Below are 27339 nucleotides of genomic sequence, written 5' to 3' on the forward strand. Positions count from 1 at the left end.
TCGATACAGTATCATGATTTTCCCATCGCTTTGATCAGCGATTGTGTTGTGTTGCTTTTTTTATTTTAGCAGGCTTTCAAGGATTATTGTTTTATTTATTGGTAGTTTTAATCTGAGATGTAACATTTGCATATTCTTAAAAAACTCACTCTCCTCAATCCGTATCCTTGTCGCTTTCAATTATGAATTAAGTCATCTGTCGTGCATTGGTTTTTTGTATTTTTTATATTGTGACAATAGCTTTAAACGTCTATATGAAAACATATGTCAAGCCACGTTTTTTATATTTGTGACAAATAGCATGAAATTTCATTATACATTTTCTATATATTATGTATGAATATTAAATTAATTTTCTAAATAGGTGCTAATTGACTAAAATAATTCCAAATATTTCCCATCACTTTTATTTTTATATTGAGACTGTTTTTCGATGTCTGTCGATGCAAATGCATGTGTGCATACTTCTCTACATAAAATAATAGTTTTCCATTTAATATTATTGAATTATTCAGTATATACATACACTAAATTTATTTTAAATATTAATTACATTGGTTGTTTGATTAGAAGAAATTTACAGCTGAAGTCCATCAAACACTTCTAGAAACGTATGATGATGTTGCGCTGTCGTTTTCTAGGTGTCGGTTTTTATTTCGTCGGAACTTTTGCCACACCATTGATACCGATGGTAACAGGGCTGGTCTAGTTACACGGTTTCGAAATGTTGAAGAAGTGCGAAAATGGATTGATGATTAGATCTCAACTAAACCAACATCATTCTTTTGATGTATATCACATTGTGTGTTATTATTTGTATTACTAAAATGGTGGAGAAAAAAAAATATAATGGAAAGTATTATTAAGTAACCAATGTTTATAGATTATGGGGGGAAAATTATCACAGCACATATATATTTCCATTTGATACATTAATGGAAAAAATCATGAAAATGAGACTTTGATGATAATTGGGAGGGAGAGATTTGGCTTCCGAGCCGCTAAGGCACTCCAGGCGCCTTACAGGCAGACTGGCCGGCACGTGAGAGTATAAGTATCTATATCTATAAGTACTCGCCATGGTCTTTCAAATCAATGGAAGAGTAATCTGTCCGCAACCATTCACAATAGGTCCTCAAGTTATTTTACTTAACTAGATCGATTAACCAATCCCAACAAGTCTATCGAACAATTAGCCAAAGCTGACTTCCAATCCAACTCCCTATTATACACTATTAACATCCAAAGCTATTATAATAAGGACATAATGTAAGAAATAAAAGTATTATAACATAAGTATATAATGTCACTAATAACGCTAAGATATTAAAGTGACTTAATCAAAGTAAAAAAAATGTCAGGAAATCTTGTATTATAATATTTAATACGTTTTGGGCATTAAAATTGTTTATATTCAAAGTCTTATATCATCGAGACAATGTCTGAAATCTACCAATATTCAGTTAAAATAACTCTAACAGTAGGCGGTTATTTATCATTACTTCTTATTTTTAGCTTCTTCTTATCTTATTCTTATCAAGTAAAGATCGGCGATGCAGTCTCCTCTCGAAAACAATCTCTGCAGGAGTCTCGCAAGGTGCTTCATTAGCCCTGTTTAACTTGTACATGGCTGATTTCCTACTTCTCAAGCAATCAATCACAGCATTTTATACAGACGATACAGTCCCGACGCCATCCGTGGCAGACTTCAGGCCCAACATAACTAAGCGATTACGTAGTACAAATTCCGGCGACTGTAGATCAACCCGAACATAACTGGCCATTCTGTTTCATTGTAGGAAGGAGTTCGCTACATACCGCCTCAAAATTGAAAAAGTCCTTATCCCCTGACTCCAGAAGGTATCATACCTCGGCTTCCAATTCGATCGCAAGTTCCAATAGTCAGTCCAAATTCAACACGCTATTTGCAAAGGCAATAGAATGTGCAGCATCATATTCCCACTCCTATGCAGAAAAAGCACACTCTCAATGCTCCAGAAAGCGACTCTGTATAAAATGCTGGTTCATCTAATCTGTCTTTACGGAGCACAGGTACGTCTGTGAGGGACGACTTGAACTACTCCAAGCCAAAACTCGGCGCGTTACTCAATTTGTGACAAACGCGAACACCCATCTAGAATCAGGCATCTCGTTTCTAAAAATCTTCACGAACATGCTCAGTATGAGGTTATCCCTATCCAATTTTTTAATTATGATGTTATAGCAACTTGTTCTTTCCTATCAGAAAAAAACATTGTTGAATTTTTTTTAGTAATTATTCATCTTATACTAAACCCAATGTTTATTGCCTATGATGATGGAGGGATTCAAGTAATAGTTTTTATTGTGTCATACAAATCAGCGTAAAATGGCATCAATTAAAAACATTACCTCCAGTTTATCACCCATTTACCTAAAAGCTCACAAAACATTTTTCACATAGCTGCTCAACAATGTTAAGACGTATACTTAACGATCATTATGTGTATAATTTCCAGCCATGGGATATTTATTGGTCATTAGTTTCTGTCCGTATGAAACCAAACCACCTCGTCCATTATAAACGACCTTTGAAAATAACGAGCCGACACCCGAGAAAAATAATCGGGCACCCGTTCTGCCGAACAAGAAAAAAAGAATTTGCGTTCGCCAATCCAATCGATGCGGTTTATAATTTGGCAGCGACTCAGTATCTCCATTCTGGTACTCGGACGTTACTGGTCAATAATTAAATAAATACATTTTTACGGTTTTGAATTAACATATTGTTAATGTCAGCATTATTAAATTCATCCTTCATTTTCCCTTATTATGTCATGATCAATTTGGATTACTTTTTAATTAGTAAGGATCGTAATCTACATATCAATCAATAAGCGTTTGATAGGACGGTAATAATAGTATTTAGTACATGACTTTACTACATGGAATTATGGATTTTAAGTTTATATGTATAATTACACACATTTAACAATTACTTTAACAGAATATATTTTAACGTGAAGGGTTATGTTTAATATGTAAGCTAATTTTCTTAAAGCTAGAAAATAAGCTATTAAGCTACATCAGAATTTTATTCGAGATTAATTTATTGAGAAAAATTATAAAAAACATATATGAATCAAAATATTTTTGATAATTTTCTACATTTGTTTTTCATCTTTTTATGAACATGAAAGAACGATATTTGATTTCACAATCCTATTATCGATACAATCGGTGATCAATTTTTATCACATAGCACATGTTTTGCAATTCATCGCCTTTGATTTTAGACCTCCAGAACCTTCTTTGTCATTGAAATCAAAATCACTACTTTTAAATATTTGAAATCGACACTATATGACGGTTTAGTAACATTAAAATCACCGAAAAAATAGAGATTTAACTTTATAGACAACTTTGGAAATAATTTTTTTGAAGTTATTACTTGTTTAAATAGATATGCTAAAAGTCATGGAGACATTTGATCGGTCCATTTCACTTCCATGGCGCGTTTGTTTTTTTTTTTTAGTGAGGCACCAGTTTCCGCATGCAAAAGTAAGGAACAATTCGTTATAATACATATTCGTCCCAAGAAGTGTAACCAGATTTACAAAAGGCAAAGTAGTGAGACATCATTTTCCTTGCAAGAAGTTTCTGACTTTTATATAAAAAAGCATCATGTAAAACATTCCAAATTATGTGGATTAAACATTTGTAGCGTATAATTGTGTAAATACGACTACATTACAAGAAGATTTATATAGCAAAGTTAATCAACATGTTGAAAAATATGCTTATTCAAATAGCATGAATTTTTTAAGGAATTAATTTATTTAAAGAAATATGTTTTGAGTAAGTATCCAAATTCCTTAATCCGCTCAACCAAGACAATTTGGATTTTTGTTTTGAATCTATTAGATACCATTGAAGTCAAAAATACATCAAAAATAATGTAAAAAAGAAGTTAATTGAAATTTGTGTTTATAATCTATTATGGCTAACTCTGTAGATCAAAATGAGATAAAGTTTATAGAGGCAAGGCAATATGCATGCCATATTTAGCAACTCCGCCAAGATTGTTCTGTTATTGCGTGTAGATCTTTAAATTATCTGCTTAATTTTATTCTTAGATTCTGTCATGTTAATAACGTTAGAGTAATTTTACACATAAAAATAACAATTTTGGGCCTTTTTGTTTTACGTGGCTTTCAGGATAAAATTTACAATTATTGTATTAAGGATATAAATGATATCAGTATGGCATTTTTGAATAAAAGAGGTTATTAAAATTATAACATAAATAATAACGAATTTGTTTTCAAGATAATAAAACAAAATGAACTCGGAACAAATATCTTTTACTGGTGTCTATAACGCATATTTATTTAAACTAAACAACAAAGTGACTACAATTGAGATTACAGTACCATCTAGGTATTGGAAATTGCAAATTTTGTCTCCAGAAACACCTGTTGAGTTTCCTCTATATTACTATATTATTATCCTCTCTATTACTCTCTATTATTAAGTTTCAAAAATTTCAAACAAAAAAAAATTATATATCGTAATGCTAACTGAAGAACTGTGATTTTATGTAGGGAGATGTCAAAACCATCGAATTTCTAGAGATATGTTGTGTTTAATGAGAACTATATGCGGTAGTCCAAGGTTACTTGACTTAAGTTTAATAATCCACCCTATTTGTATTAATTTGAGTTGTTAAATGAATATGTTTCTTTTCATGCAGTAAGCAACCATAGATAAGTACTACTGAATGACACTTCATGTTAGTCGTTTGCAGAAATAATCTATGTTATATGTATGTTACCTAACTTGATGATTAGTATTTATATACTCGACCAGTGTAATTCTTATTTGAATATCCTATATATAGAGAGAAAGTGATGTGGCATATTAGCTATCTTGTTTCATAATGCGCAATCATTCCAAAACTTATTTTAGCTATCTTTTAACATTAACATTATTAATTTACAGAGTTTTCATGTTATAATAACTCAACTCATTACAAAATTAATTTAATTAGCTCAGGTGGATTTTTTTTCAGACTGGATATAGCTTAAAGGATATAAATGGTCTAAAATGTAAAGCTACCAAATATAAGATCCAATGCTTAAGTAGCACAGAAAGAGATGTGACCAAAGACGTTTCCCTAGCAATTCTTCGTGTTCTTCAGAGAATAACAAATCTCATTGGAAGGGTGTTAAATATGTATATCATAAACATAATACCGTTAAAAGTACCAGCGGTGTATACATCATTTGTGATCTCCTCTGTAAACAACGATGTTTGAGAGTATAACCTAGTTAGCTTTAGCTGAACATTGGTCATACCATTCACATTCACTTCGATAAAATCGAGACCACTCAACAAAATTATTTTGAAAGAAAACATTGAGAATGTGTAAAGATTCATAAGCATAAAAAGAATCCTAGCAACGACGAAGACTACAAGACAAACCAAATCTGGCACATCATCCTTCCAGTTTTATAGTTTCCAGTTTCGTCAACAATCAGGTCAACAGATCATGAAAAGCTGGTCCTATTGGTTAATCACTCAGTCATGAAAGGTACTTGATTTATGTTTATGGTTTAACAATAACTTACAGATCTTGATTTAAAATAGTGTTAACTGATACCTGTAAGAACGAAATATTACGGACGCAATGAGAAACATTCAGAATGTTTCTCTTCAGGGTCATTTTAGGGCGAAATTTGTTTGAATTATTGGCGAGAAAAGAATGTTAAAAAATTTTTGCGGGCTTGTGTAACAATAAAAAGTGGACTATAGGGCCGGAAATTCTGCAACTAGAGTCAATAATAATTTAAGGGCAGAGAAAAGTAAATATTTTTTCGACAGGAATTATATTTTATCCGAAACGAGTTCCAATGGATTTTGTTTACTATAGTGCTATTTTTGAAAAATAATGAAGAAATAATTAATTAAATTATAATAATAGAAATATAATTATCATTACTTAAAATAATTATTAAGTTTATGTTTTATTCAAGTAATGTTATATAATTATAATTGCAGTTATTCATATTTCTACTATAAACGATATCTAAATAAACACAATATATCTAGAAATTTAATTCTTTCGTATTATATTGATTTCAATTTATTACCCATAACTTATAATCTGACGGATAAACGATCTGTGATTGCTAGTAAATACATTTTAATATTAATACATTAATAATGCTAAACAACATTGTTTTTATAATCTTTTCTTACTTCCTTTTTTTTAATGTAATTACATTATCTGGTGTTTCAGCATTGATGAACATTCAACAAGAAATTAATAGATAAACGGAACTAATAAAAAATGACCGTCAATTAGAATGGAATTTTGATACACTTCATTGAACAGGACATTGAATTTTTAACGATAACAACCGAATTATTTTTGGAACTATATAAATAAATTAGTTATTATTAAAAAAAAGTTTGATATGTAAAAAATTATGTAACGGGCGCTCCCTAAATTCAAAGCTAAAAAGGATTTGCAGAGTGTAACCGTAAACTGTATTGAAAACATCAAGTATGTGTAAGAAAATACAATATTCAGTTCAATAAAATATATGTTTTGGCTACTCCACAGGATTATTTTGAGAGAAAATATCGAGAGAGTTTTGTAATTTATTTACACCAACATAATCTCAACAAAGAGATGGGTTGTAACATCAACCCTATCTGACATACGTTTCTCTCGGTTCTTGTCTGACAGACATTTGCTTAAATAGGATAACCTAATTAGTAGTTTCTATCCTGAAGATTCAATCTGTAGCGATTTCAAAAGTCGTATAGCTTTAAAATACTAAACGGGGCTCCAGTCAGGAAACAAATAGATGAAATATTAGTGACCGCCTAAGGCTCAAGTCACAAATCCAATATAAAAATTATATTTCATATCGGACATTGGTTTTTTCTTATTCCAAGATGACCAGCTAGAACCAAGTGGTCTTTTGTTGATGTCGCTTCGAGTTCGGGATAGTGAAGTGTTTTGAGGGCGACGCAGACCCTGGAATACGACTGGAATTGTCGTATGTTGGTTTACTGGCGAGGTTTGTGGATGGGATTTAGTCAAGGTGTTGTCGTGTTCTAAGGCGCCTATGGAGAACCTTACACTGATCATGTTCGCGAAATTCTTCACAAACGGGATGCCTGAGTCAAGGTGAGTGTTGACGTTCCTCAAAAACCATGGGGCATTGAGTAATTCGCAGACTTTTTTGGATTGGAACACTTGGAGTAGTTCAAGTTGTCTCTCAGAAACATACCTGTACCACACCTGTGCTCCGTAGAGGCAGACTGACCGGACTAGCACTTTGTACAGAGTCGCTTTCTAGGGGATTGGGAGTTTACTTTTTCTGCAGAGGAGTGGAAATAGTAGGCTGTACACGCCATTTACAAATAAAGTGCTGTATTTGAGCTGACCATTGGAATCTGCGGTCGAACTGGAGACCAAGGTATGATACTTTCTGGAGCCAGGGGATAGGGACTTTATTGATTTGCAGGCCATAGGCGCGGAAATCTTTCTAGCGGTGGAATAGATTAGCCTGTTCAGTAGATTCACTTGGATTTTTGTCTTGGATTTGATGTCTGTGGCGAATAGCGTCGGGACTGTAACCGGTTGTGAAAAAAGCAGTATCACCTGCATAAAATGCTTTGTGGGAATATTTGTGGAGTGGGAAATCAGCCATATAGGGGTTGAATAGGGCTGGGGCTAGTGAAGCACATTGCGGGACTCCTGCGGAAATCTGTTTACGAGTGGAGACTGCGTCACCGATTCTCACTTGGAAGGACCTACCATCCAAGTATGAATCTATTAGGGAGATTAGATCATTCGGTAGAGCAAGCTGTTTTGCTTTGAATATCGAATATCGAAACAATCGTATTTTAGTATTCATTGTAATTCATCCTATTTCTTAAACTTCTATCCTTGTTCTAACTGTAATTCATAATAAATATTAAATAATAAAAATTCCGTTGAATTTTACAATAGCAGGCAATCGGTATCGGTAATACTTTGATATTTTTTATTAATCCTCAAGCTATATGGCTCTGCAATGCGAACTATATCGTATATAATGCTAGAAGCCTCAAAATCTGTATCAGCGAATATAGGGCTATCATCAGCAAACATCTGATTCATCAAGGAGTTTGCAGCATCATATTGAACGCCATATCTGCTCCTGATAAACCTTTCGCCTTAATATAAACCTTTTTATATTGTTAAAAGACAATTGAGATGAAAATCTCTTTGGCAAACATTAACTCCGACTTCAAATGGATTTGACAAAAATAATTTCGCACTCACACATAGCTAATTGAACTATCATAGAACATCTGAAGAAGTGTAATTACTTTCAGGAGAAGATGTTTACTGTCGGTTTCCAAAGATGCCTAAAGTGTGATATATCTAATTATCTATCAGCTGGGGAATCACGAAAATAATATCTATATAACCTCGATTGCGTCTAAATTTTGCCTGCTCTTCTTAGCTTGTCTCTTCGCGAGTTCTTTGAAGCTGTATGACCTTCATAAATACCTTTCGGACAATTGGCAGGAGACTTACGCCTCCATAGTTTTTAGACTGTTTGCTGTCACCTTTTTTTTAGCGTGTGTAGCCGTTGAAACAACGTTTCTTTATTAACGACAATATATCATGACAAGTTACAAATTTCAAAAACTTTATTATTAAACCGACTGTTCGTTCATCTAAACTTCACACAGGATAGTAGATTTGTCAGAGAATTGGGAAAAGAGAATACATTTTTGCTTCAATGTTATTTCGTTTTTCTTCGATTTTCAGTTTTAATTTTTAAAAACTCACTCTATTCCGACATAAGCCTTTGCTTTCATCCACCTTAAACGTGATTGAAATCGCAGCATTTTCTGCTGATATCGTTAACATAATACAGCTATCATTAGTACTCTACTATACCATTAGATAGCGAAAGAATTCGAGATAACGAATCTCAGAGCTTTAATTACGAACAACATTTGGAAAAGCATCACGTTAAGCTCCAAAATAGACGTAGCCTTCGGGAGATAAAGGAAGTGTAATAAGAAACAAAATGAGATGGATCAAATAAATAACATTTATGGGAGTTAAAATGACTTATTTGCTATATATAGCTTTGAAATTATTTTATGAAAAATACTTAAACTTAAAAAATAAGAATATGAAAAAATATGAATCAAATAGACTCACGGTTTCAGTTACTTAATCATTTTTTTTTCTTTTAAAATTTCTAGGCTGTACAAACAATACTCTTTCATATAGTACAGATATTTTATTATAAGTATTAATTAACATCAGATCTGACATATTAACATGTGTGGTCTGAATAATTTATTTCTGAATATATTATTGCCTTTGACACTCCTAAATCATTTATACCACACTATTAATTACCTTTTCATCCTTAGGTACGTTTAATTAACATCATAAGTTATGTATTTCTCCAACCACATGTAATATATTATGAAGTCGGAATTTATTATTACTGAGTCCAGTTCATTTGAGTAACTATGATATTTCGTGCAGACAAAATGACGAAGGTGCCTTAATTTTTCTAAAAACTAATATTTTTATCTTTTTTCTAGGTGAGCATATTCAAACATTTTTGCATAGCCCACATTTGGTAAGTAAGTAATTAATAAGTAATAAATATAAAAATTAGACTTTTTGATGAAACTAAATGTTTACTAATCGGCTTGGGAAAAATAATTTCGACCTTTTTTCGTATTTTTCAAAACGAATTTGTTCATGTAAATTTTAAATAGTAATCAACGTTATGTTTTGGTATATGACTTTTTGTCACTTTCCTGTTTTCGAGAATGTTCATGAGAATTCTGTTACTGTCGATTTATGAGAATTTTTCCCGAAGAAGTCAGTGACTTTCGCCAATCTCTTTTCAATCTTTACAGTAGTGTAAAAAGTAAAATTAAAAAATAAAGTGTAGTGCTTAGAATAGTGTGTTGACCCTCTTAATAGTAAGGACATTTCAAGACTACATCAAATAGCATTCGGACAAGGTTGCTACAACATTTAACATAATCTTCATTGACCTTTTATTTACTCTTCTCCACAATAATCATTGTTAATTCATATGGAACGTAAATATTTAATTTATTTTTAGTATCTAATATATCAGTCTATTTGAATACTTTTAAGAATTTCACCCACTTTATCAAATATTAGCCGGCTAGAATGAGGCGGAGGAATAACCATAAAACTACACTATTTTCTATAAGTCTGCGTTGTACTTTTCCCGTTTCTTAAATAAAAATGCGACGAAACGTTTAAGAAAAATTTCATAAATGAAAATGGCCTCTTGAAATCTATAAGCCCGAAGACTTATGACTGACTAATGACGTTGTAGTATAGCTTCAGTGAATAAATATTATTAAAGATATGGCACTTTTATGCTACAATGGAATTATTTTTTCCTCAACGAAAGTATTTTTTATTTTTCATATGACATTGGTAGATGCGAAGATCATTGAAATAAAGAATGACGCAAGACTAAACATGTACCAGCTTTTACAAAAAATATTTATATCTCAATTAAAGCTTGTATTTATTTATTGAGTATCTTTTAAGAATCTGCCGGTAACGGTTATTAAAGCCACACCAATTATTTTTAATTGATTTACGATGTTTTTTCTTCCAAATTACCAAAAAAATATTATGTTTAATGTTTGCCGCTGACAGCTAAAGAATATATAACACAAAATAATATAAAATAAATCACAATTCCCAGTATTTCATAGATTATATTTGCATCACACTGTTCATTTTTCTAAATCTTATTGATGTAAATTATGAAGATGATTTGATGAAAGAAATTTGTTTTAAATAAAATTTCTAATTATAATAACCCAAAACTGTTAGATCACTAGACAGTCACACTGCAGCAGACAACGTCTCGAATTTTAACAAAAATGGAAAAGAATGATTTTCAAGTACTGATTAAGCATTAATTTTTGCGCAAAAAAATCACGATCAAAACCAAGGAAAGGTTTAAGAAGTGGTTTACTGAGATCGTTGTTCGTGCCACAAGACCAAATGGCGCCGAACGCTCAGGTTACCCAATACAGGTCGTCTTACCATAGATCGTCCATACAATCAATGGAATGACATTGTACAATCAATGAATGAATGTACGTGAGATGGTTGAGGCATTTCAATTAAGGAGGTACATCATATTTTTATGAATATTTGGGTATGAAAAAGAGGCCGCGCGATAGGTGCTACGATTGCTGATACTCGACCATAAGCGCCACTGTAGAACCTCTCCAGAGGAGTGCCAATATGGATGCGAGACCAATCAAACCAGTGGGGTTTTCCGGGTAAACATGTATCAAAGGAGGCCAAGTTGTGTCCGTCGGTTTGCCACATATTTTTGTGATACACGCGGTGTTATTCATATCGGCTTTCATAAAAGAGGTCATACCTCATATCAGTTACCAGCACAATTTATTTAGAGACTTTGGAGAAATTTGGTATTGATTTGAAGCGAGAACAACCGTATTTGGTGAAAAATAAAGTAAAAAAGTTACCATATCAAAAATTAAGAAATGGAGAATATCTTTAATTGAAAATGTTACTGACTTATTAAAAGTCCCTCGCATGCTGGAATATATAACACTTATACCACAAATACGTTCATTTCAGTTACAATGAGAATATATCATTTAAAAGTATATTCTATTTTTGGAGCCACTCAATAATAATGTTAGACACTATTATGTTGCCTTTCTCAGTAATTTAACAATTCAATACATACCTTTACCACTAGGACTATTATATGCTATATTGTTTTTTTTTAAATATATTTTAAAGTCTCCTTTTACAGTTTAACGTCATCCCAGAAGACCTCCGGTCTTACCCAGCCTGGTTACTGGCGTGACTGGGATCATTTTCCTTGTCGGATTTTACACTCTTGTCTAGGACAATCACAAATTTTAAACAAACATAAATTTACGGCAATGCCCCAGCAGGATTCAAACCCGCGGCTATCGCAATAGTAGGAGCACCGTCCTATCACCTTTACCACTGCGCCACCAAGCCGGCATACTATATTGTTTTATTGGTTAAAGTTTATTGGGATGAATTACCATATCTCAGTGCGTTTAACGTTGAGTTTCTGTAATATACTGTGTTGTTTCACATAGATATATAACAATTTCATATACGATTTTTTTAAATATTTTTTCTCGGATTTTAAAATTAACGTCTTGTCGTGGTTCTAGTCAGTAAGAAAACAAAATATATTGTATTAAATACGCTTTTAAATACACGCTGTGTAGTGTATACGTTGCTTAGTTTTATGATCTTGCTACTTGACAGTAAAACTTATAAGACAGTAAAAATTATTGTGTCAGTTTTTTAATGAAAAGGTTATTTGGGTAAAATGTCAATCTGTTTCAGTTCTTTTTTCTTTTTTTTCCAGATATAAATGGCAAAACTGATTATGGTTTCGAAAATTGCAGAATGTAGAATTTAAGAGAGTTTTAAATATAATTTCGTAAGTCGAAATCAACATCTGATTTGAGATAAGAAGAGAACCTTTAAAGTAATTATAGGCTTTACTCTAATTTGAAGAAGCTTTATACTATTTTATTATATTATTTTTAAATTAAATAGGTAGAATATTTCCAATTAACCAGGAAAATAACAAGAAAAATTATTGTGTGTGTATATGATTCAAGGTTGTTCCAAGACACATATCTTAATTGCTCGTTATTCGATACATTCATCATGCGGAACGTCCTGCTGCCATAATAGTACATTTCAATATTCATTCGATGTTGCGTAATCAGACTTCACATGGTTGTTTTCATGTATGTTCTCTCTATACTAATGATACTTTTATCATGCATTAACATTATGAGGCGGCTGCATCTTTTTTATTATGGTAACGAAACTTGTCTTACAGTTAGAGACCTATCGGAAAACATGGACTATAAGCAAGTAAAATGCTGATTATTTATATACTGCGAAATATGTTTATACTTTTAAAAAGAGTCTGATATGGAGATTATTTAAACGTATTAATCTCATTAGAATGAACATAATTTCCATTAATTTTGACCTTGTTTATTATGAAAAAACTCTAAATCCAATTTATTAGTAATGTCACTATATACTCTACTTGAAATAACTTATTGGACCATAGATTAATGTACATGTTTGTGTTTGCTACTGCGTGTTGATGTATGTAATTTATGAAATATAAATGGGGTTAATGCAATAAAAGCTTTATTTTACTTTAAAATACTATTTTAATTAAGGAAAGAAGAGGCAACTTGTTGAACGGCGATACAAAATGACACTGAGAATTTAAATCTATTCGAGCATAAACCAAACTGTCTATATCTACACGTTTTACTTATCACCACCATTCAGTAACATAAGCCTCTTCTAATACACGGTTTTCGTAGTCAGATGCGTTAACGCTCGCGTGATATAACTAATAATAAAATTAGCAATAGATAAAAATTGAACATTAAGAATGTAAATTGCAAGTCCTAAATGAATTCACATCTCTAGTAATATTAACACTTTACAAATACTATTAGAGAACGTAGAATAGTGACCATAATATAATTTATAGAGTAGTTCTAATATATGACTATAAAAATTTCTGCATTTCTTACGTCTTCTATACTTGTCTTAAGTTTTACGATATTTTGATTTCTAACTAATAAACTGTTGGGGCGATTAACCCGATTTCGGTTCAGCAAATAATATACTGTATTTTGAACTGCTTATGGACTTTATTCACTTGTTTTAATTTGTATAGACCACATGAGTCGAATCAAATATCTTAACCATCGAAGAAAGAAGTATTGCCCATCGACGTGTAAATCACATATAACTAAAGCGTCTTTAGTTATAAAGACGCAACATAAACTAATATTATTATAATATAAATATTAAAATTTGCATTTTAAATCAAGTAGCAACATTACTAAAATACGTTACATGTTACATGTCTTAATATATGCATGCTATTCATATTCTCTCAGAATATAAAGAAATTATGATGATTTACTGTGTTTTATATATTAATTATTTATAGTTAATTAATATAGAGAAAAGTGATTAAACTTCTTTAGAGATCTTACGATGGTTCCATTAGTTGAGTACGAGTGCAAAATGATTTGCCGACTTAATTTGATAAACGAGTTGATATTCACCAAGGATATGCGTGTCTTTAGCAGTGGACGCAATTATTCTTGACCGTTAAATTCGTTGATATAGATGTTAAAGTTTAGAGCATTCTTCATTGTATAATTTACATTACAGAACTAAAAAAGAACTGACGGATTGTCTACTCTTGCAAAATTTCATCGATATAAAGTTTGAGCAAATTCAGGAATTCAATATTTAAGATCAGTAGTACAGGAGAAGAATGTGCTAATATAATAAGCCGCATTGGCCAAGCTGCTTCTCTAACATTCTTTTTCTTCTCGTTTTCACTTCTCTAACATGATGCGTGAAGAAGAGAAAATATTACAATCAAGGCTAAATCCGGCTCTCTCGAGGGCCCTGTTTCTCTTTCCGTTTGTATGGTTCAAAGATTTTGAAATGAAGTCATTTAATAAGATACGATGCGGTACGATTACGGCGCACTGTTGAGGAAAAATAAGCGACTTGAAGTGAAGTGAAACAAAATGACTTGAACATATATGTTGAATAGAAGTTTAACGAATTCCTCAGGTTTCTGTGACGAAACCGAATTTTTGGATAGAATATACAGTAAACTATACTCTGTCTACGGATATTTGATGAAGATCGAGACATTGCAGCACATCAATATGTAGTTGCATATGAATATATATGTTTCGAGGTTCCTGGTTTGAAAAGTTTTAAATATTTTGAAGTCGATTTTTCGAAATTTCAATTATTTAGGAGTTAAAGCGATATTACTAAAGTAGTAACTATCACCGATCTAACGAAGCATTCGAACAATAAATCATAGACTTTTGAGGCGCTTGCTGAGCTACTTGAGGATAAGTGTACTCGGGAAACTCCTTTATACCCCATATGTAAGGCAGATATACGTCAATACTATTTAGTTTCAAAAACACGTATACGCTTATACTTTACAGACATAAATCATATATACGCTTGCAGACGAAAATATGCGGAATGCTAATTATGTAGAATTTTTTGCAAGAGTTTTTGCTAATTCTAAAAACTATGAACGTCATAGGTATCACTGTTGACCAGTGGGGCTCCTATGTTCATAGTCAGACGCAATGAAGCTCAATCCGCTCTAAACTGCATGCTTCTGTTGCTTCTAAAGTCGCTATGACAGCTGGCTCCCCTCCAGAGAAGTTCAGGGGAAGTCTGAAATAATGAAATCAGGAATCGCCAGGAATCTCACGACGTCACGGGACCGTGATAATTAAGTACCATTATTTGACGATGTCTATTCGCGCAATCTATTAACTTTGCCTGACACTTTATTGCCAAACGTGAGCATGCATTTTGGAAGCGTATTTTTGTTATTTATTATTATTTATATATTAAATGGGTAATTTTTTACAAATCTTCGACATTTTGCGATTTTTTTAAAGTTTTTCTTCCAGGCAATTTTTTGGTGTTTTTGTTTCAGAGCTCTCTAATATTTCACAAGTTCGTAACTCATTTTTGTTGAGACGTCAATAACCATTTTGTAAAACACATCACTGAATGGAAAAATGATAATTTATTCTTAATAATTGTACCATTTTCTTAAGGTTATATGTTTTAGCTAACTTCGAAAAGTATCAGTAAATCATTGGTATTTTTTGTTGTTTTCTCAGCTAGCCTCCTACATTTCTCTAGATATGCTATAAAATGGTTTAAAAATATCTGGTCAGACAAAACAATCTCAATATCATATTAGTACTATATTACGGTCTCAGGTACATGTGTCCAATAACAAATCAATAATAATATGACTATATCATATATTGCCCTATCTTATGTCTAATGGGAAAATTCTATCAAATCTAATTTTGTTTGTTTTAGTTACGTTCATTGCAATTAGCATGAACTCCAACAAGCTACATTGTTTTTTAACATAAAAGAACACACCTTTTAATATTTTTGTATTAACTTACAACTTACAAACTTACTTCAATTGATTATTCTTTTAAATGTTGATATGTACATCTGCTAATTTGTAGCGACTGACGTTGTAAGTACCTACTATTTTATTGCAAAGATCATTTACGTCTTGGTCTTCTCGTATAATTTTACTACGCGAGAGACCTTCGATTAATGTATTCCGAGTTTTTTTACTATAGCTTATCTGCTTTTTCCTCATCAGATAAACATACGTCACTTTCAACAATCAATTAATTTATATTTGCTATTACAATTAGAAAATACATGATGAACAAGCATTAACGTACAACGAATATCACTATAGTAATATAAAACAAAAGAGTAGTATTTTAAATTATCAAGATATCAATCAGACAATGAATGTCGTGTTACATTTGTGCTAAATTTAGTTTAGGATTATACTAACGTAATAAAATAAATAAAAAACTTTTATTAAGTTCAATAATTTACTGAAACTATGTATTTTACATAGGTTGCACTAGAGTTAATTATTTTCAGTAAAAAAAAATTCTGTGATATACGACATTTTTCGCTTTCTTATCAGGCAAAACAACAAATAAAGCAAGGTTCGCTGACGTATAAACATGCCACGTATAGTTGATCATGAGAAAATCAGGCACTCTCTAGATTTGCACGACAAATACTCAAGTATTGGCGCTATGATTTGTTTAAAGAGTTTAAAAGTTCAGTTAGATAGCTGATGACTTTGTCTTCGTTGGTTGCACAGTCAATAGATTAGAATGAATCCATAATACCAACGATTTGATTCTCAATTACGACGATTGTTATATTGGTAACAAAATAACTTCATATACAAACCAAAACAAATACACAAATGAAGAAAAATACAATTTGTTGTCAATATTGTGGTACGGATTACTGAATAACCGAATGATCTGGAGTGATTGAGATCAATCAATTTAACAGTTGTTATCATTTGTTTTTTATATTTTTGTTATGTGTTCTTTTATTTCAGATACCTCTGTTAATATTATCCTCACTCTAAATTATTCACATCAAATTCATTGCTTATTATCTTTGACTGGATTAATAGCAGGGGCGTGTAGTCAGTACAATTACCAAGAAATTGTTATTGACAAGAAAGAGGTATTTTGAAAAATACGTTTCAATTACATTATTTTCAATCAATTGGATTATTTCAATCGAGTATTTTCTACGTATATCAATATCTTTATATATTTGAATATGCTATTTCCCCACTATGTTCCGTTAAATTTCTATTCTAACATATAATAGTATTTTAAAGATTTACAGTGGATATCAAGTACTACAAATAAGTTGTAAATATGCGTGACATTAACTGTCAATTGCGAAAGTTGGAAGAAGAGATATTAATGTTCTGCATATTTTCCGTAAATTCTTCCGATGTTTTAATAGTTATTCTGCTATTCGAGGAGTTTATAAATGATTATAATTTGAATATACTAATAGGTATTATAATTAATTCGTAGAGTTGTAAAAAAGATGGCGTATATAGTATAGTGTGTAGTATCATCTAGCAATATTTTTAAAGAAAATAGCTCGTAACAGTTGTCACCAGATCATTTTAGCAACATTTTGTTTGTTTAACGTGAAAATAACAATAATTCCGGCGACAGATTTGATTTTGTGGCGACTAGACGACTTTTTGTAGATAGTTTTATGTCTTCTTTAACATGAAGAAGTTTTGAACAATAACAAGGTGGTTTGCACGTTTTTAAATTGGTGATTATGATTTGTACGACTAGGGACAACCAAGACAGCTGACAATGTTTTCTGATAAAAAACTAAATCGATCAAGAATATTTTCAACACTCAGATTTGACTTGTCAAAAGTAGACAAGTGCTTAGAAATCTTGCTAATCATAGACAAACAAGAATTTGTTTCCACTCAGGTGCCTTGGGAAGCATTTTAATAGGTGCAATTCTTGAATAACAGCAATACATCAAAAGGTCAAAGTATTAAGAATTAAAACCATCAAACAAGTAGCGATTTGTAGCGACCTTGAGGCATGTCGAATTTTACATCGTGGAATAACGGTCTACAAAATACCCAGAAATATAATCCCAGATGTTGAACACGGTCGTTGTGCCAACAGCACCCGACAACGAATAGCTGGCGGCAACCCCGAGACGTTTATCTGGGATGTTACTGAAGGGTATTCATTCAGTGCTGAACCATCGTTTGGTTTAGAAGTGCCACCATCGACTGCCCAAGCCTCATCTCCAGGTAACACCGCTGCCATCCGTTTTATCTAATTGTATTTTTCACATTTTTTTATATAGCTAATAAATAACGGTAATGTAAACACCACCGTTTCATTTTGTTTTACCTCCATTCACGGAGTCACATCATTGACCCTAAAAATTAAAATAAATTATATCTAATGTGTCTATAAATTAAAAGATTTTTACTGCAACTTATTTGTACGTCTTCGTAACTAGCGAAAATACGTAAAATGGCACTTATCTTTGAATACAAATATAAATTGGGGCATTAAAATCGATCTGATCCAATAAGGAGTAAGTTGTTTGGTTTTATGTATGTTATATATTTATGTGAGTGGAATGGAGCTATTCAAATGCAGTTTTCTGAACGCTTAGCATACCATAAATATAAATTACTGTTACATTTCGTATTCTAGGGAAATTTTTATAAAGAGATTTTATAACCATAAAATTTAAGCAGGATTTTTATTATCGTCCACATATACGCTCCATAGTCAGCAGATGTTAAACCACATATATTTATATTGGTGGCTTTTATCGCTATCCGAAAATCTCCCTATAGAACGCGGTACAATAAAATGTCCTAAAATATTTATATTAAAATATACCGCAAATTACACAATTATGTAATGTTAATATATATTTTATGTGGTTGTTGAGTTTAGTCTTTTTAACTAAAGTCTTTGAATATTAAAATGATATATTTGGATAAAAATCGGTATATTTTTATCGATTTTATAAATATATCGATATTTTTTCAACAAGTTTAGGATCTAACTTTTATCTCCATTTGTAAAGAACCACACACCGCTTATTTATTAACTTCAAATTGATTTGATTTTGAATTTTAATGAAGAATTTTTTGTCCGAATATATTTATTTCCACCATAAATAGTATATTTTAAAGAAATAGTTAATTCATTAGAATGTTATCATCATCATCATCAATGCATAACTCGAACAATACGCTACTATTGGTGACGTAGGGCTTCAATATGCTTCACTAAATATCTGTCCTCGCCACTGTAGATGGTCGGCCGCTGACTATTCTGACCTCATACATCGGTAGTTTCCTATTTTCAGATCACTTTCTATATCTTTGATCTATATAGTTTTCGAAGCTGTTTGCTGCGTCATTCACCAAAAAGATTGATTTTGTTAAAAAAGCCCATAAGGAATTCGATCCCTTTCATTACACAGATATGTCCAAACCATAAGCCATTGTTATCTGCGTTTCTGAATTTGTTCCTCAACTTATACTGATTGTCGTATGTTAAACGAATAATTTCAATTCTAATATGATCTCATAGACATATGAAAGCAACATGTAGGATTTTCCTTAAGCATTATATTTTAAAGATTTGAAGCTTATTGTTTACTTATGTCAGACTACAACAATGTCCTAGTCTCGGATCAATATAAAACTTGCTCTAACTGGATCCCGTTGAGATTTACAATAGCAGGCTATCCGTCACTTGTCAATATTTTGCCATATGACTAGTGCTAACTGTATCCTAAGGAATTCTAAACGCATGTATTGGTGTGTCAGAGAATATATCGCTATCATGAGCCAACATCGGATCGGTCAAGGAGTTTGCAGTATATTGGATGCCATGTTTGTTTTAAGAACCTTTCACATCCACTATGTTGAAAGGCATTGGAGAGACGACATCATTTTGGCGAACACCATATATACATATATATATATATATATATATATATATATATATATATATATATATATATATATATATATATATATATATATATTATCAGTAATTGGTTTTATAAATTTAAATTCTTGGAATCAAAACAAAAAAGGAACATATATTATTTAATTAACACAGCTTAAAACAATAACATTAAATGCAAAGCAAGATATAACCTTTCAGTGTCTTGTGCTTATGTCATTTAAAGATAAACGTTACCACATTTATTACCGCGGTGGCTTGTATATTAGTATGTTTGTTTTTCCGAGTAAAAAAAATACCAGGAAATTGTGTTATTTTAATTGGCTTAAATATTGGTAGTGTGAGAACTATTTAGTTACGGTAAAATTTGTTTATTTGTTTTTAATAGCGTTTAGTAACAGGAAGCAATGTAAACATTTTGTTATAGTATATATCATTAGTACATAGTAGCAGCTATCAAAATACCATTTAGACTTGGTACATCGTTTATTCAAAGCACTTCATATGTTTAAAAAATATATTTTTAGTCCCACCACGAAACGTCCAGGCCAAAATTAAAAAGAACATCAGCTGGATGTTCTGTAAGATGAAAATAGCAAGACCCAATTTAACAATTTATTTAAGCCTGTACATTAACTGTCTGGTGTCGATTTTGACAAGTCTTTTGGTATGGTAACTAATATAAAATCTCTATATCCCTTTTCTGTTACATCAAACAACAAATAGCTTAAAATATGACCGTACAAGAGTCAGTATGAATGTAATACAACTCGGTTTTCTTTAATATTCATTTTAAATCTCTTTTCTGTTAAGAATTTCTATAATAACTGTAAAATATAAGGAATTATTCAAACATTTTTAATCAATGTTCAAAATAATAAGCTAGCTCAAAAAAATAGTGAATAGCTGATTATAATAGGTGTATCGTAGAAAAACAATCATTTTGAATATTCTACTAAAAGTTTCAATCAAAGCGTCTGATTTCGATAATTCCAGATATACATAAAATATAAGGAACCTTTTAATGAATTTACTATAAATACTACTATTAGTACAGTGTCATTTTATTAATGAACTAACTCAAAATATATTTTAACCGACAATTTAAATACAGTTATTATGGCGGCAAAATAAAATTCTTCCTACCATTTTGGAACATCCCAAATGGCATGTTATATAAATAGAATTCAATATCAAAAAAGGCACAGAACCTATTATGAAATAGAGTAAATAGTGATTATCATTCATCAGCATTCAACCCTACCCCATATTTGACTTGGGTAGTCTTCTATTTAATCTATCAAATAGTCTGATAATAGTAATAAAATATGTCGCAAATTTTAAACCTCATATAGACTTGCGTGTCATTCATTTTTTTTGTTTTTTTTTAGAACTCCGTCTTGTTTTCACAGATACTATTTGTGTAATTATATCTATTATTGATGATATGTATTCCTTCCATCAATAAAATGAATAGTAATAGTAAATTAATGTATATGAAAATGCCATAGGGCTATATACTTAAATATGCTCCGTATCGTTTTAACCAATATCCAATTCGTGATATAATCTTACTCAACGACTGCACTCATCTTTACTATGACCTCTTTGATTATGGCGTCAGCTACGGTATTGAATATTGTTATTGGAACGAAATTGATATTTGACAGATATGATTACATTGATAACAAATATATAAACCTCGCAATGTCGTTTAATTCATCATAAAGAACTTAATATCTAAATTGCAATTATGAATTTCATCTTGGTTAAGCAATGCACAGTGGTGAATCAAACACATTTGAGTATATGTCCATATGATCTGAAATAGAAAAAACAAACCTTCCTTCGTTTTTACATTTAAACAAAATATGTTTACCGTAAATCCTATAAAATTACGCAATAACTGTAAATTTCATTAAAATTATAAGCAAGAATAAAAAAAGTATAACCTAAGATGTCCTTAAAATACCAGTTCAAAGCGTAGGATCAAAAAGATATGTCTGTTGTCCTTGCTTTTTTGTACCTTCGGTCCTTTGGTTATTCGCCCTAATATTATTTCATCCTTCCCTAAAGTTTTAGTATTCTTATGTAAAAATAGACCTTTTGTTTATATATATTTAATCTATGCATCTTTCACATCCTCTAGGAATATGAATTGTTGAAAACCTTGCCATCTTGCGGACCTCCGATTAGCCCGTTTATTTTGTGAGGATCCCTTCTCATACCGTTATAAGCGAGAGTGATTGATTTGTAGATTGGCGAGCATTAGAATTGAATTGCAATTCAATCTATGGTAGAACCACACTCTTTAGAACAAACATCTCAGAATCTGTATATCAAAGATATGTCACAAATTATATCAGCTAAATACTAGTAAAATTAAATCCCAGTTGAATCGGGAGAATGTGATTTGGAATGTTAAGAAAATATTTCCCCAAAATATGAATATCTCTAAAATCACAAAGCTCAAAGTTTAAGATGTGAGCAGATATGAGTGTGATTATAGTCCTAGTCCTAATTCCTAATATTAATCTTAATTTCTAATCCTAATTTTAATTGTTTCTTCTTTGTCGATTATTTTATCTTTAATACGCTCTTTCCACTTGATGTATTTTCCTTTCGTCGCATATTGAGTTACTCTACGATCAATTGTCATTGACTATACATTTTTTGTCTATGAAAGCCACATGTGTAAACATCGTAACACTTAATTTTATTCGCAATTTCTTAGTCCTCTCTGTGAAATTATTAACAGTTGCTCGTAAGTTATTTCCAATTTGTCAATGTCTCAATGTTGTCTATCATTAATTATATAAAAATAATTATAATTTATTTCTATTTAGTTTAATTTAGAAAGATGATTAAATGATGATGATAGAATGATGATTAAAAATGTTTGAATAATTCCTTATATTTATGGTTATTCCAGAAATTCTTAACAGAAAAGAGATTTCAATTAATATTACAGAAAACCGACTTGTATTACATTCATAGTGACTTCCGTACGGTCACATTTTAAGCTATTTGTTGTTTGATGTAACAGAAAAGAGATACGAGGATTTTATATTATTTGCCATTTCAAAAAAACTTGTTAAAATCGACACCATAAGTTAATGTACAGGCTTGAATAAATTGTTAAATTGGGTTTTGCTATCTTTGCTATATTCATCTTACACAACATCTAGGTGATGTTCTTTTTAATTTTGACCTGGACGTTTCGTGGTGGACTAAAAATATTTTTTTAAACATATGAAATGCTTTGAATAAACGATGAACCAAGTCTAAATGGTATTTTGGATAGCTGCTACTATGTACTAATGATATATACTATACTCAGTGTGGCTTTGGGTCGCCGTTCAACAAGTTACCTCTTTCCTGTTACCTTTCCTTTAATTAAAACAGTTGATTAAAAGTTTTATTGTATTATGCTAAACCCTTTCAGATTTATAACTGGTGCAGTCAGTAGAGTTCGGAGAGGTCCTAAAGCTGTTCTCTTTTGATAGAATTCAATCAATAAATCAATTAATCGGAATCAAATTGATTATTTAAAAAATAACATAGGTTGACGTTGGATTGGCAACCGTTCCGCAGTTACTCGAAGCTTTGGCGTCGTTAAGTGGAATAGTCTCGCAACTGAAGCTGTAAGATCACAAGAGATTGGTTGAAGGTATTCAAAGATTCATTGTAATAAATTATTACAAGTAGAAACATTCAAGCTTGGAAAAACATTTCCACTTCATGGATACCCGGCACATGCATCACAGTTCAAGGTATAAAGTCATCCAAGACGGACTGAAATTCCTGATAAGTAACAGTCTACTAGTCTAGGAATTTGGACAGAAGCTTCCAGTTTGGGTAAATGACTACCAAAGGTTGATTGTGGTAGCTCAGTTTAGCCGTAGACTATTGGAATCTGGAGTAACTAGATACATAGAGATAATGGAGATACATGAGATACATCGAAATATCCCTAAAGAAAACTGGTGGACGAAGGTACGAAAGACACTAAAGAAATTAAGTGCAAAGAAATACCTTAATAATATGAGAATATACACAATTGAATATATTGATACTGTTACTTCGATATCGAAATATAGTTGACATCAATTTTATTTTATCTCTTTCAATTTCGTGGTGGACGAAGGTACGAAAGACACTAAAACCATTTTGTAATAAGTATCCAGATAAGCCAACGACCACGAACATCCCTGAGGCGGTTTCTCTAGGAGGGAGGTGTGTTATATCATACAACCGTTACGGCCCTGGCTTCCGCGGTCACGTGCAAGCGCCATCTTTTTTTTAGAACTGACTGAATGGTAAACGAGTGAGAGAGATTCGGTCTATTCCCTAATAGATAAAAATCCGCATTGTCGCTTTAACGAGCAAAATTAAGCAAGACCTGAATATGTCAGATGATATTCTACTGAGACGTCATATAAATATTGAAGATTTCTTTCAGAACCATCCCCACACAGAAGCTCGGAATATTACGCCAATGTGTAATACCCAAGCTAGCATCAAATAACAAACCGAATTGTATTTGAATCTAAATATTAATGAAATCGACATATTAATAAAAATATAAATTACAGTAGAATTAAATAACAATTAAAAATACGTAACAGCTCCAACGCTGGCAAGTTGCTATTGAAAAATATTTTTTGAATGTTTAATCGCTAGGAAAAATACAGTAACATCGAGTTACTGTCGCATAAAATGTAAACACATATTCCTTTCTTGTAATTAAAATTCAATACAAATATAATTTCGTTTGCTGGTCATATCGTACCATCGGGTAAAGAGCTCGCCAATTCTCGGCTCCCAACACTTGTAGGATCCGTCCTGCTAACGCTCCGCTACTTCGCATCAGTTGCTAGTTCATCATCGTACGCGCGTCGAAGCGAACACGAGCTCTGCTCTGATGCTATGTGAATTGTTTCTGTTAACGGAAGTGCCTACCGTGATCGGAAGATGTGCATAATAAACGAACAACGCAAGTGATCTATGGATCGTCATTTATTTTAAGAAACGTTCAAGTGCATCTAAAATTGCAGTTAATAGTGGTTGTTTTATTTTTTTATCTGAATGCTAAAAGTAGACATTCGTACGTATCAAATATTTTTCCGTATATATATTTTTAGTAGCGTTATAATATTTTACTGTCTGTATAAGTACCAAATAGATTAATGACAAACAAATGGTTTTTTAAACAAATAATGAATGATTAATTTAAAATATTAATTTTCGTTTTTAATAACTTCATTTTAATATTTTTAATACCTTTTTGATCATAATTTGATAAACGTTGATATACTTGATTATTAATACATATAGTACTACAAGTTAATACAAGTACGTACCATATTTGTATTTATTAAACATTAGTTTAAAGTAAATTATATCTAAAGTCATATTTAAAAATAAAAAAGTAATTAATTTTTAGTAACAAATAATTTACTCGTATATCATATCCTAAAATACGATTTTATAGTATAACATTTACATACAAAAAAACAGCGGTAAAGCCAGTGTAATTATAATTCTATTGAGTTTACTTTGTTGTATGGACTTTAAAAGGAATTAAATAGCTAGTTTAAAAATTATTGCTTCGTGTGTAACACAAGACTATAAAAATTACAATTTACTGACTGCAAGTTGATGAGACTGTTTTTAAGTTTCTGACGCAGACATTATCAAATTAATTATAGACAGTGTCATTTAATAATTGGTAAAACAACTTATATAGACTCATATAATTTCATTTTTAATTTAATTCGAATTTATGTATGATTTGAATTGTATTAAATTGTATTAAATATTTTACTTAACATAATTTTGAAAATTATTTATTCTTAAGAGTCATCAACAGAAATTACCTTTTTATAAATACAATATAGTGGTTAAGAAAAACGCAATTTCATTTTTTTCATATTTTCCACAATGCATTTAATTCTATAAATATCAAACATTATCAGTGATATATGTGTCATTTGGATTGATGTATTTATGCCACTTTTTTTTGATATAATTAACTATAATTCCGTCGGAGATTTCTGAGCGATAGATTGAACCCTTGAAGATTCTCACAGGCCTTGAAGCCAATTTTGCATCATTAAGGACGTGGCGAAAGAGTTTTGCAGAAACTTTTTCTCAATTTTTTGCTAAGTGGTGGAAGATGTCTGTGGTCTACTATCGTCATGGTGGACTATAATGCCTTTCCTAATGATCACTTCTGGCTATTGAAATATACAAGATACTGTATGATGTAGCGAAACTGGGGCGACACATTTTGTGAATTTAGATCAATTCCAGTTCTCTTAGTATACTATACTATATACTATACTTACTATACTATATGTACTATACAATATATATACTATACTATACTATATACAAATACGAAATTTATTTAAAAACGCAATTAAAATATGTATAAAATTGTATTATTTTCTAGATGGGACAATATCAATAAAATTACCGGCATATGGGCATTAAATTCTCTAAATAGATACTCTAAAATGTAAATAGTTAAATAACACAGTTCGGTAGTTAACAATATTAGTGTTACTGTTCATAGTAATTATTAAAAACTTGATGTGTAGGCATGTATGTTACCTTTGATTTGAAATATGTAAGGATTGTATTGATACCAGAAATTATATATCTTTGAAGTATGCAAAGTATATAGATACTACTAGATGAAAAACAGAAAATTCAAAAGGAACGAAAAAAAGAAAAAGAATCCAGACCTACAAATTATATATAGAACTTATAAACCAGTTTATAACTTATAGAAGTTATAAACTGGTTGAAAAAATTAAGTGCAAAGAAATACCTCAATAATATGAGAATATACACAATTGAATATATTGATACTGTTACTTTGATATCGAAATATAGTTGACATCAATTTTATTTTATCTCTTTCAATTTCGTGTTTTCTCAACCTCAGTTACAAATGTTTGTTAAGCAATATAAATTGAACCAAACAAATATCTATTGATATAGCTTTCATTCACCCTATTTATCCTACAATATTAACAAGTTCTTTTACATTATGAGGAATTGTTTTCCAAAGAGAAATCCATTAAATAATAATGTAAACAATATTGTTAACATACTTTACCTCTCAAGTACAGGTCTTTGCGGGATTTGCGTTTGTTTATGACCTTTGACCACAATCTTTTAACCATCGCCATACTTCTCGAAAAAGAGCAAACCAATTCTGACACCAATTTATTAAGGATTTTAACTCACAATTTCTGTTTCCAAATATAG

At 31.1% G+C, this 27339-nt stretch overlaps 1 protein-coding gene and 2 long non-coding RNA genes across 4 annotated transcripts in view; 2 read left to right on the plus strand and 1 right to left on the minus strand.

Moving 5' to 3' along the window:
- The window catches only part of LOC143198976 (cGMP-dependent protein kinase, isozyme 2 forms cD4/T1/T3A/T3B), a 355938-nt gene that overhangs the window by 133576 nt on the left and 195023 nt on the right, over positions 1-27339 (plus strand). The window contains exon 1 of one of the 2 annotated variants that reach the window (XM_076408694.1): positions 24937-25165. The exons of the other annotated variant lie outside the window; for it this stretch is intronic. The gene's annotated coding sequence lies outside the window, so the exon portion shown is untranslated. Of the gene's footprint in view, positions 1-24936; positions 25166-27339 lie in introns of those variants that run through there. 2 annotated transcript variants of the gene reach the window in all.
- On the plus strand, positions 9616-25165 carry LOC143199067 (uncharacterized). The gene is made up of 3 exons (XR_013006350.1): positions 9616-10165; positions 23247-24054; positions 24206-25165. It is a non-coding gene; the product is annotated as an uncharacterized LOC143199067 (long non-coding RNA).
- On the minus strand, positions 19714-26805 carry LOC143199074 (uncharacterized). Its single transcript, XR_013006353.1, has 3 exons — positions 24219-26805; positions 23290-24066; positions 19714-20315 (listed from the first exon to the last, which is right to left on the minus strand). It is a non-coding gene; the product is annotated as an uncharacterized LOC143199074 (long non-coding RNA).

The sequence above is a fragment of the Rhynchophorus ferrugineus genome, unplaced genomic scaffold, assembly GCF_030347505.1.
Source record: "Rhynchophorus ferrugineus isolate W39M unplaced genomic scaffold, kcgeb_rfMv2 rfM1, whole genome shotgun sequence".
Lineage (NCBI taxonomy): Eukaryota > Metazoa > Arthropoda > Insecta > Coleoptera > Curculionidae > Rhynchophorus > Rhynchophorus ferrugineus.